This window comes from Globicephala melas, chromosome 3, assembly GCF_963455315.2.
Source record: "Globicephala melas chromosome 3, mGloMel1.2, whole genome shotgun sequence".
Classification (NCBI taxonomy): Eukaryota; Metazoa; Chordata; class Mammalia; order Artiodactyla; family Delphinidae; genus Globicephala; species Globicephala melas.
The window spans coordinates 98,062,772-98,081,000 of NC_083316.1; the positions used below are offsets into that span (position 1 = coordinate 98,062,772).

Consider the following 18,229-nt stretch of genomic DNA (forward strand, 5'->3'; position numbering starts at 1 on the left):
TATATGCAGGCAACTAGTAATAGTTCCCTAGTTTTATGAGCCCCCTTACATACCTAGGCTTAATTTTATTCCCTTTCTGACTTGAAACAGCCAATGATAAGGAAGGGAATAGTTGCCCTTGGCTGAAAACTCAAGTCCATTTGCTGCTGGTAACTTGCATGAAAACCGGGCAAGCATTCTCTAGGCTGGTCTCCTAGTTGTTAAGAGCTTGAACTAGGTAGGTCATCACCAGAAGGTCTTCTGGTTTCAAGATTTTAGGAGTCTATAAACATTAAAGTTCTAATCTTCGTTTGAAACCAATTATTTCACTTTATCAAGTAGGAATAATACTGTATGTAGATGTCTAATGAAAACCAGTGATGAAAAAAGAGAACTGGCATAGTCAAGATGTCAACAGTCTTGGTGGAAAGAAGGTGGGGGGGGGCCCAGGTTTTTCAGTCTCTTTGGTCACCTTTCATTTAATATATAATTCAAAGAGTCTCCGTCCTGCTTACAATACGAACTCCCATGTCCCTACCAACATGTCCACGTATTCTTGGGGAGGGGAGCAGTGGTTAATAGTTGTTCTATTCATCTTTTGATACAATTTTCTGACTCCATTGAATTAGCAGTCTCTCATCTCTCCTTATTCAGTTATTCCCTTCTTTTATCATTGCATTGAATCTAAATGCGGAACAGCATTCATTTTTGCTCATATTTTATCCCAAACCATTTACACAAGGTAGTTATGTGTACTAGACCAGGACTGAAGCATTAGGATTAACACAGAGGGTTTACCTCACAGCTTAGCCCAGTAGGCTACTTGTGGAATATACTAGATTCTCTGGTTCTTAGTAGTGCCTTTGCCACTCCCACTGTTGAAAAGCCCCAAATAGGCTGACTCCTCTCACATCTGCCTTCCTTACCTCCCACGTCTCCATGCTTAATAAAGCAAATATACCTAACAGTTTAGCTCTGTTTCTCAACCAGTCCACTGGAGCTCTTTTCACAGCTAGGGAGGATTTCAGTGTATATGCCTAAACAAAGATAATTCTTTCTCTAAAAGGAATTCTGCCTCTCCCTTACAAGTATTTTTTCCTTTGGGGCAAAGTAGGATGGCAAGTTAGGGAGAAGTGAGTAGGGAAACTTGGAGACAGCTTGGGAAGAGGATGCTGGGAAAGGGAACTAGCATCCGTGAGTTGCCCACCAGCTGTAGGACCCAGTGCCAAGGGTTTTACAAGTATTATCCCAGCTAATCATCACGACAAGCCTACGAAGTAGATAATACCATCATCCCTATTATAAAGACAAGGAGACAGGTTTGGGGAGGTTCAATAACTTGCTCAACAGTATATAGCTAAGTGGCAGATCTGGGATTTGGATACAGGCAATCTTTGTAAATCACTGTGAAATGCTGCTGCCTTATCCATTTTGCCAGCACCCCACGTACATGATTGCATTCTATTCCTGTGAGTTATGTGCAATTTTCATCATTTTTTCCAAAGAGTAAACTTTCCCAAAGTCACAGAGTTAGGATGTAGTGGCGCCAGGAATCAAACCCAGCTCACATCACTAATCTCCTAAGTCTGTGTGGCATGTTGCCTTGATGGGCTTTCCATTTAAAATATTGATATACCTATACTTTTCCTTGGGTTTAACAAGCAGAATTTGTAATGATTCCATTAAAAATTTGCCAGGTTTTTTAGTAAACATCACAGAGTTGATGCCTAAGGACATTTATTTTCAAAGTTTACAGTGTGAGCAATAGAAAGAATAGGAGAAAGTGCATCAAAGAAGATTAAAGAAAACACTTTCAGATATAGTAAAAATACCATTGGGCAAGAAATACACACATTTAGGATTGTGAGGTATGGGTATTGTTCTAATTTGGGAATTCCAAACCCATGGATTCTGGTAAGAAACATTTTGCCGGGTACTTCAACTTGTCAAAAATAAACGGACTGGCAAGTATGAAAATATGCATTGTCATTTATGTTAAACATTGCAGTGAAAATACTGAATTTTCATTGTCTAAATAAAGTTACTGTGCCCACAGAAACATTTTACACATAAAAATTATGGAAGTGGTAATAGAGATGTTGATTCTGTTTTTAAAAATGAGCTTAATAGAGAAATTAAGAGAATTTAAAATCAATAAAATGAAACATCTGTCAATATCCATCCCACTGGATGCTTGAATTCCTTTTTTGATGTACCTGGTGGGTATTTGTGCAGCCTTTTCTTGGTTACCTCTAGTGATAGAGAACTCTGTTTTTCCTAAGGCAGGGAGGGACTTCCTTAGGAAAACAGGCTGTGCTAAGTGTTACATAATTGAGTGTAATGATGTAATATGTTTTCTGGTATAATCTCTTGATTTTTGTTTTTGCTTAATGAAGCAGGAGAGATTAAATTTCTCCTGTAGAGTTGGTTCAAATTGTTTTCAACAAACTTATGGTTACTGAATGGGAAAGGGGGGTAGGGGAGAGAGATAAATTAGGAGGTTGGGATGAACATATACACACCACTATATATAAAATAGATAACCAACAAGGACCTACTGTATAGCACAGGGAATATACTCAATATTTTGTAATAACCAATAAGGGAAAAAGAATCTGAAAAAAATAGATATATATGTATGTATAACTGAATCACTGTGCTGTACACCTGAAACCAATACGACATTGTAAATTAACTATATTTCAGTTGAAAAAAAAGATACATTGTACAACGCAGAGAATACAGCCAGTATTTTGTAGTAACTGTAAATAGAAAGTAACCTTTAAAAAGTGTATAAAAATTAAAAAATTAAAAATTTCACAAGAACTAATAAAAATAAATACATACATAAATACACAAAATCAAGCCACTCCCCCACCCCAAAAAAAACCCCACAAACAAATCCTTTTCAAAAGGGAGGGAATATGAACTAAGGGGAACAATGTTAACCTTGGAGTCAGGAGGCCAATCCCAGCTTCACACAGTGGTGGGTCTGAGAGACAGTCCTGTGATTCCTGAGCATCCCTCCTCCTGGCTGTTTTCGTGGTGCATCTCTTGGGGTTGTTTTAAGAGTTAGATGAAAATGAATATGAAATATGTGTTTTTAAAATAGATCTTTATTGGAGTATAATTGCTTCACAATAATGTGTTAGTTCCTGTTGTACAACAAAGTGAATCAGCCATATGGATACATATGTCCCCATATCCCCTCCCTCTGGAGCCTCCCTCCCACCCTCCCTATCCCACCCATCTAGGTCATCGCAAAGCACCGAGCTGATCTCCCTATGCTATGCTGCTGCTTCCCACTAGCTAACTGTGAAATGTTTTAATAAGACCACTTTATAGTTCTGTGCTTTATGAGTCATTAAATTGGGAGAGACAGTGCTCTAAATGTAGTCAGATGAGTGTAGAGTTCAGTGATGCAGGCGCTTTGCTTACTTATACAGGGGTTGTCAGGGCCTGGAGCACTTGCAGGCAAGAGTTTGTCTGTGTGGGGTGTGGGGTGGGTCCTGGTTGTCAAAGATCTGATGCCAGGAGAGGGAGCATGTGTTCCAGTCTACCTGCAGACGGGTCAGATCTTTCTTTCGGGTAGGAGATGCTCCCAGCTTCCCTTCCCTGAAGCTCTCTGTCCCAGATTCATTCCATCAGCCCCTGGGGACCTCCTACAACGTATTGGCTGGTTTCCTTGAGGGCTGAGGTCCTGATCTGATTTCAGCAGGTTGCTCATGGCTATGGGACCCCACCCAGCTCTGTTCACTTTTCCTAGGGTGAGACTTTACTCCTCATCTGATGGTGAAGGGCCTGCCCTTATGCGGCAGATTTCTGGGACTCACCCATTACCCATCTGCTTTCTATCATTGCTAGCTAGTTGTCTCAACCGTATCTTCTGTGTCTCGGATTGGATTCACCTAATGCCAAACCATTTCCCAAACATGCCTCTGTTTTCTAAACTTCTGAGACAGTATGTCTTAGACCTGTGGTTTTCAAAATATGGTCTCTGCAGGCTCTTCAATAAGTGGTGCTGGGAAAACTGGACAGCTACATGTAAAAGAATGAAATTAGAACACTCCCTAACACCATACACAAAAATAAACTCAAAATGGATTAAAGACCTAAATGTAAAACCGGATACTGTAGAACTCTTAGAGGAAAACAGGAAGAACACTCTTTGACATAAATCACAGCAAGATGTTTTTGACCCACCCCCTAGAGTAATGGAAATAAAAACAAAAACAAACAAATGCGACTCGATGAAACTTAAAAGCTTTTGCACAGCAAAGGAAACCATAAACAAGACAAAAAGACAGCCCTCAGAATGGGAGAAAATATTTGCTAACTAAGTGACCGACAAGGGATTAATCTCCAAAATATACAAACAGCTCATGCAGCTCAATATCAAAAAAACAAACAACCCAATCCAAAAATGGGCAGAAGACCTAAATAGACATTTCTCCAATGAAGACATACAGATGGCCAACAAATGCATGAAAAGATGCTCAACATCACTAATCATTAGAGAAATGCAAATCAAAACTACAATGAGGTATCACCTCACACCGGTTAGAATGAGCATCATCAGAAAATCTACAAACAATAAATGCTGCAGAGGGTGTGGAGAAAAGGGAACCCTCTTGCACTGTTGGTGGGAATGTAAATTGATACATCCACTATGGAGAACAGTATGGAGCTTCCTCAAAAAACTAAAAATAGAATTACCATGTGACCCAGCAACCCCACTACTGGGCATATACCCTGAGAAAACCATAATTCAAAAAGAGTCATGTACCACAATGTTCACAATGTTCATTGCAGCTCTATTTACAATAGCCAGGTCATGGAAGCAACCTAAATGCCCATTGACAGACGAATGGATAAAGATGTGGTACATATATATATACAATCCATATATACAATGGAATATTACTCAGCCATAAAAAGGAACAAAATTGGGTCATTTGTAGAGATGTGGATGGACCTGGAGACTGTCATACAGAGTGAAGTAAGTCAGAAAGAGAAAAACAAATATCGTATATTAACGCATATATGTGGAATCTAGAAAAATGGTACAGATGAACTGGTTTGCAAGGCAGAAATAAAGACACAGATGTAGAGAACAAATGTATGGACACCAAGGGGGGAAAGGTGGGTGGTGGGATGAATTGGGAGATTGGGATTGATATATATACACAAATATGTATAAAATAGGTAACTAATGAGAACCTGCTGTATAGCACAGGGAACTCCACTTCGCTGTACGGTGGAAACTAACGCAACATTGTAAAACAACTATACCCCAATTAAAAACAAACAAAAAAACTAAAAGTAAAAAAATAAAAACAAAATATGGTCTCTGGACCAGCAGTATTAGTGTCTCCTGGGAATTTGTTAGAGAAGCAAGTTTTGGGGCCCAACTTCAGACCTATTGTATCAGAAACTCTTAGGATAGGGTCTCGCAATCTCCCTCCAGGGGATTCTGATGCACATTACTGTTTGCACACCCCGTCCTGGACTGTCTGGTTGGCCTCCATGAAGGCAGATTAGGCCACTTCATCTCCCCCTCCTCCCTGTACTAGTCCGAGAGAGTAGAATTTCTGCCTGGGGTCAGGTTTCACTCTATCTCTACCATCCTGTTGCTCAAATCCATCAAAAGGATCATGATTATTTCTACATATAAATAGTCCAGGTTAAGATTACCATGGGGGCATAACGAGCCACATATTCTGGTGCTGTGATTTACAGACATCCATCCTGACCTGAACTAACTGAGTACTAATTCTGCAATGGCAGACAACATACAATTTTTTAAAAAACAAAAGAAATGCCAAAGGAGGGAGTGGTGGGGATGGTGGAGGAGCTCAAGGGTTTGAAGTCGGCTAGAATATTACCCTATATCACACTCAGGACAACTTCCCTGTACTTCCTTTTTCTCACCTCTTTTTTTTTTTTTTAAACATTTCCTTTAATGAACTTGGCAGGGCTTGCTTTTTGCTTGTTACTTTAAATTTTATTTATTTATTTATTTATTTTTGGCTGTGTTGGGTCTTCGTTTCTGTGTGTGGGCTTTCTCTAGTTGCGGCAAGTGGGGGCCACTCTTCATCGCGGTGCACGGGCCTCTCACTATCGCGGCCTCTCTTGCTGCGGAGCACAGGCTCCAGACGCGCAGGCTCAGTAGTTGTGGCTCACGGTCCTAGTTGCTCCGCGGCATGTGGGATCTTCCCAGACCAGGGCTCGAACCCGTGTCCTCTGCGTTGGCAGGCAGATTCTCAACCACTGTGCCACCAGGGAAGCCCTCTCCTCTTATTTTTTCCTTCTGTTCTAGTTCTGATTTTCTTTCTTACAGGAATAGATGAGTAGTTTGACAATGGTACTAGCTAATGAAAAGAAGAGAGCATTACCTTATTTATAGACTTTGGGCATTACTACCTAGCGGCTTAAATGTGAAAGCTGAGGTATGTTTTCATGATTGCTACTTAATTTTCTCAGGAATAACTAAGTGGGAGCTACAACATCTTTGTTTAGCAGCTATGGTTTTCATTAAATTTAATTAAGTCTCCCAGAAGCTTTAAATTTAGGGTAACTTCAAAATTCTGGTGGCTTCTGCTAAGTATAATTATATTCCCTTTACAGCTGCCATGGTTTGGGAAAGCTGGCCTGTCAGACTTAAAAATCTTTAACAAGTTCACCAGTACTTTGGTTTCAGAGAGTCCATTTCCAAGCTCAGCCCTCCCTTCCCTCTCTCCTTTCCTCCCTCCCTCACTCCCTCTTTCTTTCTTCCCCTTTTTGCAGAAGGCTGTGGCTAATGTGAACTTAACAAAAGCTGCCCAGTTATGCTTACAACCTCAGTAATGAGTTGAGGTCAACATTTCTGAGGTTACTTTTGCCAGAAGGATTCTAAGACAGTCTTGGTTGACCACTGGGGTAAGTTTGGGTCCCTGAGTTCACTAGATTCTGTGTCCAAAGAACCAAGTGCACACAAGGCCTGGAGAGGATGAGAACAAGGGTCTGAGGCTGCCTTAATGGCAAACACTCACTGCCAGAGTGGAAGGAGACTTAAGTGCCTGGAGCTTCCCCCTCACCTTCTGTTTAATCCTTTTTCCTTTGAAATAAGTACATCCTTTTTAAATCTAGATTTAGAAAGGACTGTGCAAATTTGCTGTGAAGGTAGTGCAGTAACATTGCAGAAAGCCTTTTGATGTAACCATCAGTGTTTTCCAAATGACAAACTGTGTCATGAGAAGGAATTTGCTCCAGGTCGGTTTTCTGAGCCCTCACCTGTGCAGTCCTGCAAACTGAGGTGGGCATAGGGAGGAGGAGAAGGAAGAGGAGTTATTAAACAGCTACAGTGTGCAAAACTGGTCCTCCAGGCTCCAAGATTTTCTTATGAAAAGAGTTCTTCCTCAGAGGTCCCAGAACAATTGCATTTTTATACTGGTGCTGTAGTTTCATATCAGCATTTTTCTCGCCTAGCTAAGAGTATAATGTATCATTGCAAAGGTAATGAGAGAAGGTTGTCAGGAGTTTGATGAAGTTCAAAATTTTTTTTGTACCCTTGGTATCAACTACACTTCCCTGGGTCTGAACGCAGATTATCCAGGTCAATTCTATTTCTTTCGAAGTAAACAATTTTCAAGGTGCAAGCAGATTTCTGTACTACTTGTGTGCATTCTGTTTGTTTCCAGCTGTAATCCTGGGCACATTTAATGACATGCATAATTGTTATGATGATCTGTTGTCACTGGGGATAAATATCAAGCAGTTGAATAAATTGCCTTAATTAGTATTGTTTTAATACAGCTAAACAAACCAAATGTTTTTAAGTTTCGTTTCCCTTTGATAGTTGTTCAGTATCTATAATCATATTACTATAATCATTTTTTCTATATTATTAGTTTTCCTGCTATCCATACAAAATAAAAATATTCCTCTCCAGTTCAGGATTGAATATGGACTGGATGTTAGATGATATCAAGGAATTTTATTAAGGGTAGCAGTGGTGTTGTGCTTATGTAAGAAAATGTTCTTACGTTATAGAAATGCACACTGAATCGTGTAGGACTGAAGTGATATACTAGTTGATTATACTATTTTTTTGTGCATATTTGAACATTTTCATGATAAAAAGCTCATGGATTGGAAGAATTAATATTGTTAAAATGACCATACCATCCAAGGTAATCTACAGATTTGATGAAATCCCTATTAAAACACCACTGGCATTTTTCATGTGACTGGAATAAATAATTCTAAATTTTGTATAGAAACACCAAAGACCCTGAATAGCCAAAACAGTCTTAAGAAAAAAAGAACAAAACAAGAGGTATCATGCTCCCTGAGTTCAAGCTAAATTACAAGCTTTAGTCATCAAAACAGTATTGCGCTGGCACAAACACAGGCACATAGATGAATGGAACAGAATGGAGAGCCCAGAAATGAACTCACACTTATATGGGCAATTAATCTGTGACAAAGGAGGCAAGAAGATAGAATGGGGAAAAAGACAGCCTCTTCAATAAATGGCGTTGGGAAAACTGGACTACTTTCTCACACCTTATACAAAAATAAACTCAAAATGGATTAAAAACTTAAATGTAAGACCTAAAACCATAAAACTCCTAGAAGAAAACCTAGATAGTATGTTCTTTGACATTGGTCTTAGCAATATTTCTTTGGCTATGTCTCCTCAGGCCAGGGAAACAAAAGCAGAAATAAACAAATGGGACTACATCAAGCTAAAAAGCTTTTGTACAGTGAAGGAAACTATCAACAAAATGAAAAGACTGCCTATTGAGTGGGAGAAGATATTTGCAAACGATATATCCAATAAGGGGTTAATATCCAAAATATACAAAGAATTCATACAATTCAATATCAAAAAAACAAACCACCCAATTAAAAAAGGGGGGAGGACCTGAATAGAAATTTTTCCAAAGAAGACAAATAGATGGCCAACAGACACATGAAAAGATGCTCAACATCACTAATCACCAAGGAAATGTAAATCAAAGCCACAATGAGATACCACCACCTCACACCTGCCAGAATGGCTATCAAAAAAACAACAAATAAAAACTGTTGGTGAGGATGTAGAGAAAAGTGAATCCTTGTGCACTGTTGGTGGGGATGGAAATTGGTGCAGCCACTATGGAAAAGAGTATGGAGTTTCCTCAGAAAAATAAAAATAAAAATACTGTATGATCCAGCATTTCCACTTCTGGGTAGTTATTCAAAGAAAATGAAAAATTAGTTCAAAAAGATGTACGTACTTCACTGTTCATTGTAGCATTATATACAATAGCCAAGTTATGGAAGCAACCTAAGTGCCCATGAATAGATGAATGGATAAAGAATATGTGGTTATATATATATACAATGGACTATTACTCAGCCATAAAAAAGAATGAAATCTTGCTATTTGTGACAACATGGATGCACCTAGAGGGTATTATGCTAAGTGAAAAAAGTCAGACAGAGAAAGACAAATACTGTATGATTTCCCTTTATGTGAAAGCTAAAAAACAAAACAAATGAACAAACATAGCAAAACAGGAACAGAATCATAGATACAGAGAACAAATGGGTGGTTGCCAGAGGGGAGGGAAGAAGGGGGATGAGAGAAATAGGTGAAGGAGATTAAGAAGTATGAGCTTCCAGTTACAAAATAAATGAGTCCCAAGTATGAAATGTTCAATGTGGGGAATATAGTCAATAATAATGTAATATCTTTGTATGGTGACCGTTGGCAACTAGACTTATTGTGGTGATCATGTTGAATGTATAGAACTATTGAATCACTGTGTTGTGTAATGGGAACTAACATAGTGTTGTAGGTCAATAATACTGCAAACCCAAACAAACTCACAGAAAAAGAGATCAGATTTGTGGTTACCAGAGGTGGGGGTGTGGGGAGAGGGGGCATCTGAAGGTGGTAACAAGGTACAAACTTCCAGTTATAAAATAAATAAGTACTAGGGATGTAATGTTCAACGTGATACATATGATTAACACTGCTGTATGTTATATATGAAAGTTGTTAAAGTAAACCCTAAGAGTTCTCATCACAAGGAAAAAATTTTTTCTTTTATTTTGTATCTATATGAGGTGATGGTTGTCACTAAACTTATTGTGGTAATAATTTCATGATGTAGAAGAGGCAAATCTTTACGCTGTACACCTTAAACTTAGATAGTGCTGTATGTCAATTATATCTCAATAACATTGGAAGGAAAATAAAATTAGCCCCTTCATACGCGTGCACGCCATAATGCAAAGCTACCGCCTTTGATCCGCACACATAGAGTGAACCCCACCCCCTCTGCCCAGTTTGAAAAGATGAGCAAGGAAGTCTAGAAAATGCTAGGGTTACTCCGCAGTCCTTGTGACAACCAGAAGCACCCCCACGTGTCCAAGTGAGCCTAGGAGGCTGGCATCTGAGTACTTGGTGCAGGGCTGGGTGGGGTCAAAGGGTGGGAAAGGAAAGGAAAGCCTCTGCATCCAGGCTGAGACTGCACGAGATATTCGTGCTGGGGAAAGAAGGGCTCCAGTCCCTGAGGCTGTGTTTCTGGGGCACTGCTGTCCTGTGGTTCTTGCCTCCTACCCATCACATTCCCCTCCATTTCCAGAAAGTGGTTCTTAGGTGCTCCCTACAAACTCCATCTACTTGCTGATGGCTAAAATCCCCGTAAGAGGAGAAAGCATTTCAATCTCTAATCCATGATAAGATACATAAAAGCAAACACCTGGTTGAGATGAAGCATTGGCATTCATTTACCCTGAGGTCTCATCAGTCAACAAGTGTTAAGTATTGAAATGAGAGCTTTTCCTAACGAGAGGGGAAGAAGGTGGTGAGGACAGTGCCTGGAAAGCGGAAGAGGCCGCTCCGGACTCATTCTGGTCTGTGTGTGGACTGACAAAGGCCTTTCTTGCTTCCGTGGCCTCTGGTGCCTGAGGTACGGAAGACCCTGAGGGAAACCCCGAGGTGTGCTTTTGAAGCAAGAAGCCTTCCTGTTATATTTGGCCAATGGAAATCAATTTCATTGCTCTACAGTATGAGGTTTTCTTTTTTCCAAATGTGACAGGGGAAGAGGTCTTAGAGGTTCAGAGATGGCAAGTGTAAATTAGGGAGCTAAAACCAGACAATGGCAAGCATGGCTGACACGTGTTCTCTGTCTACTTAGGTGCTAGGATGGCCGCATCATTTTGGATATTGTAACAACTGAGTTTTCCTCTCTGACACTGTTACATGGAGACTGGGCTGCACAAGTGAAACAGGTGATCTCTGATATCTAATACAGTGTGTTTTTACCTTGTATTAACAAGGTACTTTTAAATCCTTGCTTTTTACCATAAATTAATTGTAGTTGTTAATATGCTTTGGCATTGTCTTAAATCATTGTGTTAGCTGTGAGAAGATCATTCAGAAAGGGTTTTTTGTGTTTTTTTTTGTTTTGATAAAGATTACTCATGACTGCTCCCTGAACTATCTCACATACAGTATTAGACATAAGGTAATCAGTACATGATTTTGCTCCATGACCAAAAAAACAGTGCTTTGTGGAAACCTGCTTTGTGCCAGGGACTCTAATAGAGCCTAAGCTATGTTTTAAGTGTATTGTAAATGGCTTGGAATGCAGAGGAATAAATTAAGATGACTGTAAGGGGATGTGAGTCCAGCCACATTCCCACCTTTCCTGCCCTTATGCTGTCTCTATTGCAGTCGTTAGTCTACTGAGGACGTGTTTTTACCTCTCAGAATTGTTCACAAGCTATTAAAGTGTTTGCAATAAGAGAGGCTAATACCAGACTGCCCCCTCCCTCTGAGTATGGAGAGGTTTTAAAATGAAGAGGGACTTACTGACTTGCTAATAAATGTTGAACTCTTAAAAGTGCTTTAGAGAAATCGTGACCTGGTGAGCAGTTTGCATCTGCCTTCAGAAAAGAGCCAAGTTTTTCCTTCATTGGGCTTTTATCTGAATCAGAAGATCAGTAACAGTAATGTGATCCTGAGACAAGGGCAACAGTGGTCTAGTAATGAAGCAGAGGGAATGTGGAAAATTCTGAAAATCTTGGCAAGGGAAAAGGATCCAGAATCCAGAAGGCCACAGTATCAGTAGCAGTGACTTTAGCAAGTGATTATGGAATCCAGGATCTCTAGAGTAGGTGAGGGCTGCAAACGAATTCTTGAGGGTTTTAGCTGTTTTTCTAATCTTTTTAACCTTAAAGTTGGTGTGTGTTGAGAAAAGTCAGTATCTTTCCAGACTGGAGGTTAATGCACAGGGATTTATGCAGCGGTTTTCAGATCATGGTCATGGAATCAGCAGCATCAGCGTCATCCAGGAAATTGCTAGAAATGCAAATTCTTGGGCCCAGATCAGACCTACTGAATCAGCAGTTTGTTTTAACAAGTTACCAGGTGATTCTGATGCCTGCTTAAGTAGGAGAGCCACCTGTCTACATCCTTTCAGTGGATCCCACACGTAGGTATGTGGGATTTCCAGAACTCTTTGTGAATTGGTGAGATTAGAGCTTGGTTTGTAAGTCTCCTGTAGTGAATGAGTAAACAGGAGGTTGAGTTTTGGCAGCTAAAGTTGGCCACAGATTTAAGAACAAGATTTCTTTTCCTAAAAATCTTGGAGATATTTTGCCTCTTCAGAATAAAATATTCCTGAAGCTAAGAAGGAAAGTACTGACTTAAAGAGGAAAAGGAATAAAGGGTGATTCTGGGAAACACCAAGACACACCTGACTGGTTATTAGTTGACAATATGAAAATCACTGTGCCCCAAAGAAAACTTATTTGATGATATTAAATGAAATTTTATCCAAATGAAAGCATATAAAAAGGAAATATGGATGGATAATTACCATGAAATTGTTGAATTTCAGTAATGGCAATTTTTCATTTGTAGAAATTACATTTTTAACTCTGTACCACCTCAGAGAAACCATCAGCAGGAAGAGTCATGGGAGTTTTAGTCATTTTTAGCCTTGGATCAGTTATATAGCATGTTTGTGATGAGAATCAAATGGTATAAAGATTAAATATGAAGGCCCTCTTGCAAATCATTATATGTGTAATGTGTTCTTCACGTTAAGGTCAGTGCATTTGGTAATATAAGGAATTCCAATTGGAATATGGAATTTTATGAATATTTTCTTTCGTCAATGTGACCAGAATTTAGGTGGCTACCATGTGGACAGAATAGTAATAGTGTTCTCACCCTTCCTCCAAATAATGTTAGGAAGAGCTAGCCACATTCAGGGGGTGGTGGGATGAATTGGGAGATTGGGATTGGTATATATACACTATGTATAAAATAGATAACTAATAAAAAAAGTTGTATAAAAAAATAAAATTCATAAACTAAAAAAAAAGAGAAAGAAAAGAGAAAGAGTCAGCCACATTCATATGAAGGGTGAATAAGATTTTTTGACCACAGAGTTACACCGCTATGGAAAAGATACAAAATTAAAAGTAACCGAATTTTACCTCAAGTCAAACCAAGGTTTTTGAAAATGAGAACGCTTATATGCATAAAGGAGAAACCATATACAAAAGTAAAAATATCACCTTAGGAATGCCTTCCCTTTGAGATATGGGGCTCTTAATTTTCTAAAATTACCCCTTCCCTTGTGTGGATATTATATGCTGAGCTAACGATTCCTTATTGAGCATCCTTTTTGGCTGAATAGCTTCCCTATCAAACTATCCCAGAATGGTCAAGACTGAGATAGATTTTTAGAAGATTGGGTATATCAGACACTGACTAAAAAAGGATTCCCCAGTTCCTCATATGTCCACTCTATGACTTATTCTTCCCATTATATGTTTTAGAAATCAATTGTGAATCAGGTTTCTGTGAGTCATTTTTGTAAACAATAGTCTTTTGAATCTTTTTAATAAAATATGTGCTTTCTGCTACTAGATGTCTAGAAAAAAATGGAGTAATATATCTTCCTCGGAGCTCTAGTGAGGATTCTTTTATGTTAATATTCTTTTAAACAAATGAAGCTTCAGGATAAAAGTTCATTCAGCAATGTCTATGGGAAATAAATGATAAGCCACAGGCCATATTCAGAAATGCAATCAGAGGGCTTCCCTGGTGGCGCAGTGGTTGAGAGTCCGCCTGCCGATGCAGGGGGCACGGGTTCGTGCCCCTGTCCGGGAAGATCCCACATGCCGCGGAGCGGCTGCGCCCGTGAGCCATGGCCGCTGAGCCTGCGCGTCCAGAGCCTGTGCTCCGCAACAGGAGAGGCCACAGCAGTGAGAGGCTTGCGTACCGCAAAAAAAAAAAAAAAAAAAAAAGAAAGAAATGCAATCAGAAAAGAAGGCTAACTTTTAACTTAGGGCTGTTTTTTAACTTTGTGGGACATAAGTCATGCTAGAAGGCTGGCGATAGATAACTACATACATACATAATATTTGTATATGTAACCAGGCAAAAGTACTTCTTCCCGTGGCAGGCCAAACAAAGTCAGTATGGGAAGAAAACCTTCATTATATTTAAACAGTGAGAATATGTGAGATTAAGACTTTGGAAGGCAGAATGTGGGAATAAACATTAAAATGAGAGGAGGAGGATCTATTATTTCAACTATAAGCCGAGTGTTTGTATACATTATATCATATAGTCCTCAAAAGAAGCTTCAAGGATAATATCTCCAGTTTACAGATGAAGTACGGACGGATCAGGAATATCCTCAAGATCTTGGACTAAAAATAGGGGTTTATTGCAGAAATCTTATCGAAGACCCAAATCTTCGGTGCTGGGATGGTAAAGTCCAGGCAATGCCAGAGCCCTGATGGGATAAACAGTTGATAAAAACATACATAAGCTGACTGGCACGATTCCTCATTTACTGCCTCCTCTCAATGCTGCTGTTCCCTGAGTTTACTCATAAAATCTTGGCCAAAGAAATTGTTCAAAGGAGGTGGATAAAAGTCCAGTATCCAGAATATATAAGTAACTCTTACAAATCAACAATAAAGAGACAAATAACCCAAATAAAAACGGGCAAAGAATTTGAATAGACCATTATCCAAAGAAGATATACAAATGCCAATAAGCATGTGAAAAGATGCTCAACGTCATTTGTCATTAGGAAAACTCAAATCAAAACCATAATGAGATACCTCTTCATAGCCACTAGGATGTGGAGAAATTGAAACCCTTATTCATTTTGCTGATGGGGATGTAAAATGGTGTTGCCACTGTGGAAAAGTTAGGCAGTTCCTCAAATAGTTAAACATAGATTTATCACATGACCCAACCACTTGACTCCTAGTTATAGACTCAGAAGAACTGAGAACATATGTACACACAAAAACTTGTACATGAATGTTTGTAGCAGTATAATTCATAATAGCCCAAAAGTAGAAACTCAAATGTCCATCAGCTCATGAATGGATGAACAAAATATGCTATATGCATGCAATGGAATAATATTCCACCATAAAAAGGTAGAGGCACTGATATCTGCTACAACGTGGGTGAACCTTTAAAACATTACGCTGAGTGAAAGAAGCCAGCCATAAAAGGATACATATTGCATGATTCCATTTATGTGATTGACCCAGGATAGGAAATTTATGGAGACATAAAGCAGATCAGTGAGCGAAAGAAGGAAATGGAAAGTGATGACTAATGTATATGGGTGCTCTCTTGGGGTAACAAAAATGTTCTGAAATTAAATAGTGATAATAGTTGCACATTCTTGTAAATATACTAAAAGACCAGTGAATTGTACACTTGAAAAAGGATGAGTTTGATGGTATATGAATTATATACTAATAAAAAAAACCCTTTATAGCTCAATAAAGCAATAGAAAAATTAACAAAATCAAAGGCTGTTTCTTTGACTAGATAAATGAGATTGACAAACTCTAACAAAAGTGTCGAGGAAAAAGAAGGTCAATAAAATTAAATATGATACAGAAAGAGAATGGTCAAATAAATACAGATACAACAGGAATATTAAAAAGAATAATAAAAGATTACAGAAACATCTTACAATAGTATGAGCTTGATATATCAGGATTGATGATGTATCCTGCCGGTGTTCTCAAATGGCTGTGGGCTTAAGGTTTTATCTTTTCTGGGAGGGCCATATTGTGGGTGTGAGGGTAGGGTTGGGGGGCAACAGCAATCTTTGAAGGGGCCTCAAAGGGAGAAGGAGTCCCTTTAGGCCAAATCTGCAGCAATGGGCAACCAGGGAACTGGGAAATTCGTAGCATTTCTGCCAGTGACCTGGAAGTTTTGGCTAACCTGAGTCCTAGCATTGTTACCATCTATAATGAAGCCCTAGTGGACAATAACCACTAGATGGCATCATAATGCAGCTAGCCAGGATGAATTTGAACTGTGCAACGCTGCAACTCTCGGTCCATGGTTATAGAAGCTTGTGCTGGACATTTCATTTAGTCTCACAATTAAACACCTCTTCATTTACATGGCTAATTTCTAATGTTTGCATTCTACTTATCCAATTATGGCTTTTTCTCTACTGTGAATGACTGTATGTGAGTGAACTCAAAATGTAGATGAAGTGGATACATTCCTTGAAAAATATAAAATGTCACAACTAGCACAAATATAGAAAACTGAAATAGAATCATACATATGAAATAAATTGAAATGGCATTGAACAACTTCCCCTCCCTGGAACCCCAAGCTTAGATTGTTTTACGGGTAAATTCTAAGAAACTTTCAAGAAACAGTTGTTTTCTAACCTACACTGGATATCCCAGACAACGGAAGAGAATAAAAACTGCCTGCCTCATTTCATGGATCCAGAGTAAGAACTAAGCCTCACAGTGTGTCTATGAGCGCACCCTCTGCCAGGAGGGGCGGCTCCCTCAGCACCGGGCAGACCTTGGAGCCTGGCCTTTGCCCACTGAGTCCAAAGATGTGCCACCACGGTGCCAGGTTCTTCCCGCTCCCTTCTTCCTCAACCTCCCCAGCAGACGAGAGCTCTGTGTACTCAGGATTGGAGACCTCGGCTGGTATGTGGAGACTCCATGTCACACCAGGACCTCCTGATTAGAGGAAACCGAGGCAGAGAGAAGGGACTGCACCGCTCCCTCCTAGGGCAGCTGGGTGAGAAAGCCCTTCCTTGGTCTGAGTTGAAATCTGCTTCCCTGGGGCACTCCCTGAGAACAGGACCTGCTTGAACCGCTCAACTGGGAAGGTAAACAACTGGCTGGGAAGAAACAGGGTCTTCTGATCTATCTGTGGTGCTAGGGTTAAAGACTGAGGTCTAAGGAGGTACTGGCTACCACACGCTGGGGACCTGAAGCAGATGAAGGACAGACCAAGATAGTGAAGGGTCTTGACTGGAGGAGCCAAAGGCAGCTGGGTTAGCTGTTTAGCATACAGCTGCTGTGGCTGGATAGCACAGGATATGAACGGTGTTGGGAAAATCCCATATTAACCAGAGGCTTCTCTGTTATACTGATATCATTTGTCTGTCAGTCCATATGTAGGAATTTCTGCAAGACAGACTGTATCTAGGAGTTAATTTATCCAAGACTATGCACATGCTCTATGGGGAAAAAATTAAAATGTAAAGAAAAGGCATAGAAGATGATCTGAATGAATGGAGAAACATTTCATGCTCTTGGATGAAATGACTAATATAATGAAGATGACAATTTTCCCTAAATTATCTATAATTCCAATTCAATCCTGATAAAAATTCTATTTGGATTTTTTGATGAATTTGATAGCCTTTACTTGAACATTTATACAGAATAATGAAAGTCCACAAATAGTAAACCAATATCTTTTTAAACATTGTAAACACATGAAATCTGTGCTCCTAACAAATGTACGGTACAGTATTGCTAACTATAAGCAGAATGTTGTACAGCCGATCTTCCGAACTTCTTCATAGTAAGCCAATCTTGCAAAAGAAAAGTAAACGGAATAACATTCCCTGGCGGATGTTAAGACATGCTACAAAGCCATAGTAATGAAAACAGTGTGATACTGATACAAGGACAGATCGATCAATGGAACAGAATAGAGAGCTCAATGTGATTTGTATATTGATTGGAAATTAATGTATCGTCAAGGTGGCACCACAAGTCAATGGGGAAAGGAAGGATTGTGTAGTATACTGCTGGATGAACAGGCACATTATACAGAGCAGAATAAGACTGACCTTGTTATACACCATATACAAAGGCAGATTCCAGAAGAATGAAAGACCTAAATGTGAAAGTTCAAACTATACAGTTGTTAGAAGAAAATGTA

The 18,229-nt window shown here is 39.4% G+C and overlaps 1 protein-coding gene across 2 annotated transcripts in view; it reads left to right on the plus strand.

Annotated features, from left to right (window-relative positions):
* The window catches only part of HSD17B4 (hydroxysteroid 17-beta dehydrogenase 4), a 179,896-nt gene that overhangs the window by 137,768 nt on the left and 23,899 nt on the right, over positions 1-18,229 (plus strand). For both annotated transcript variants that reach the window (XR_009563447.1, XR_009563446.1), the window contains exon 24: positions 11,154-11,247. The gene's annotated coding sequence lies outside the window, so the exon portion shown is untranslated. The remainder of the gene's footprint in view (positions 1-11,153; positions 11,248-18,229) is intronic.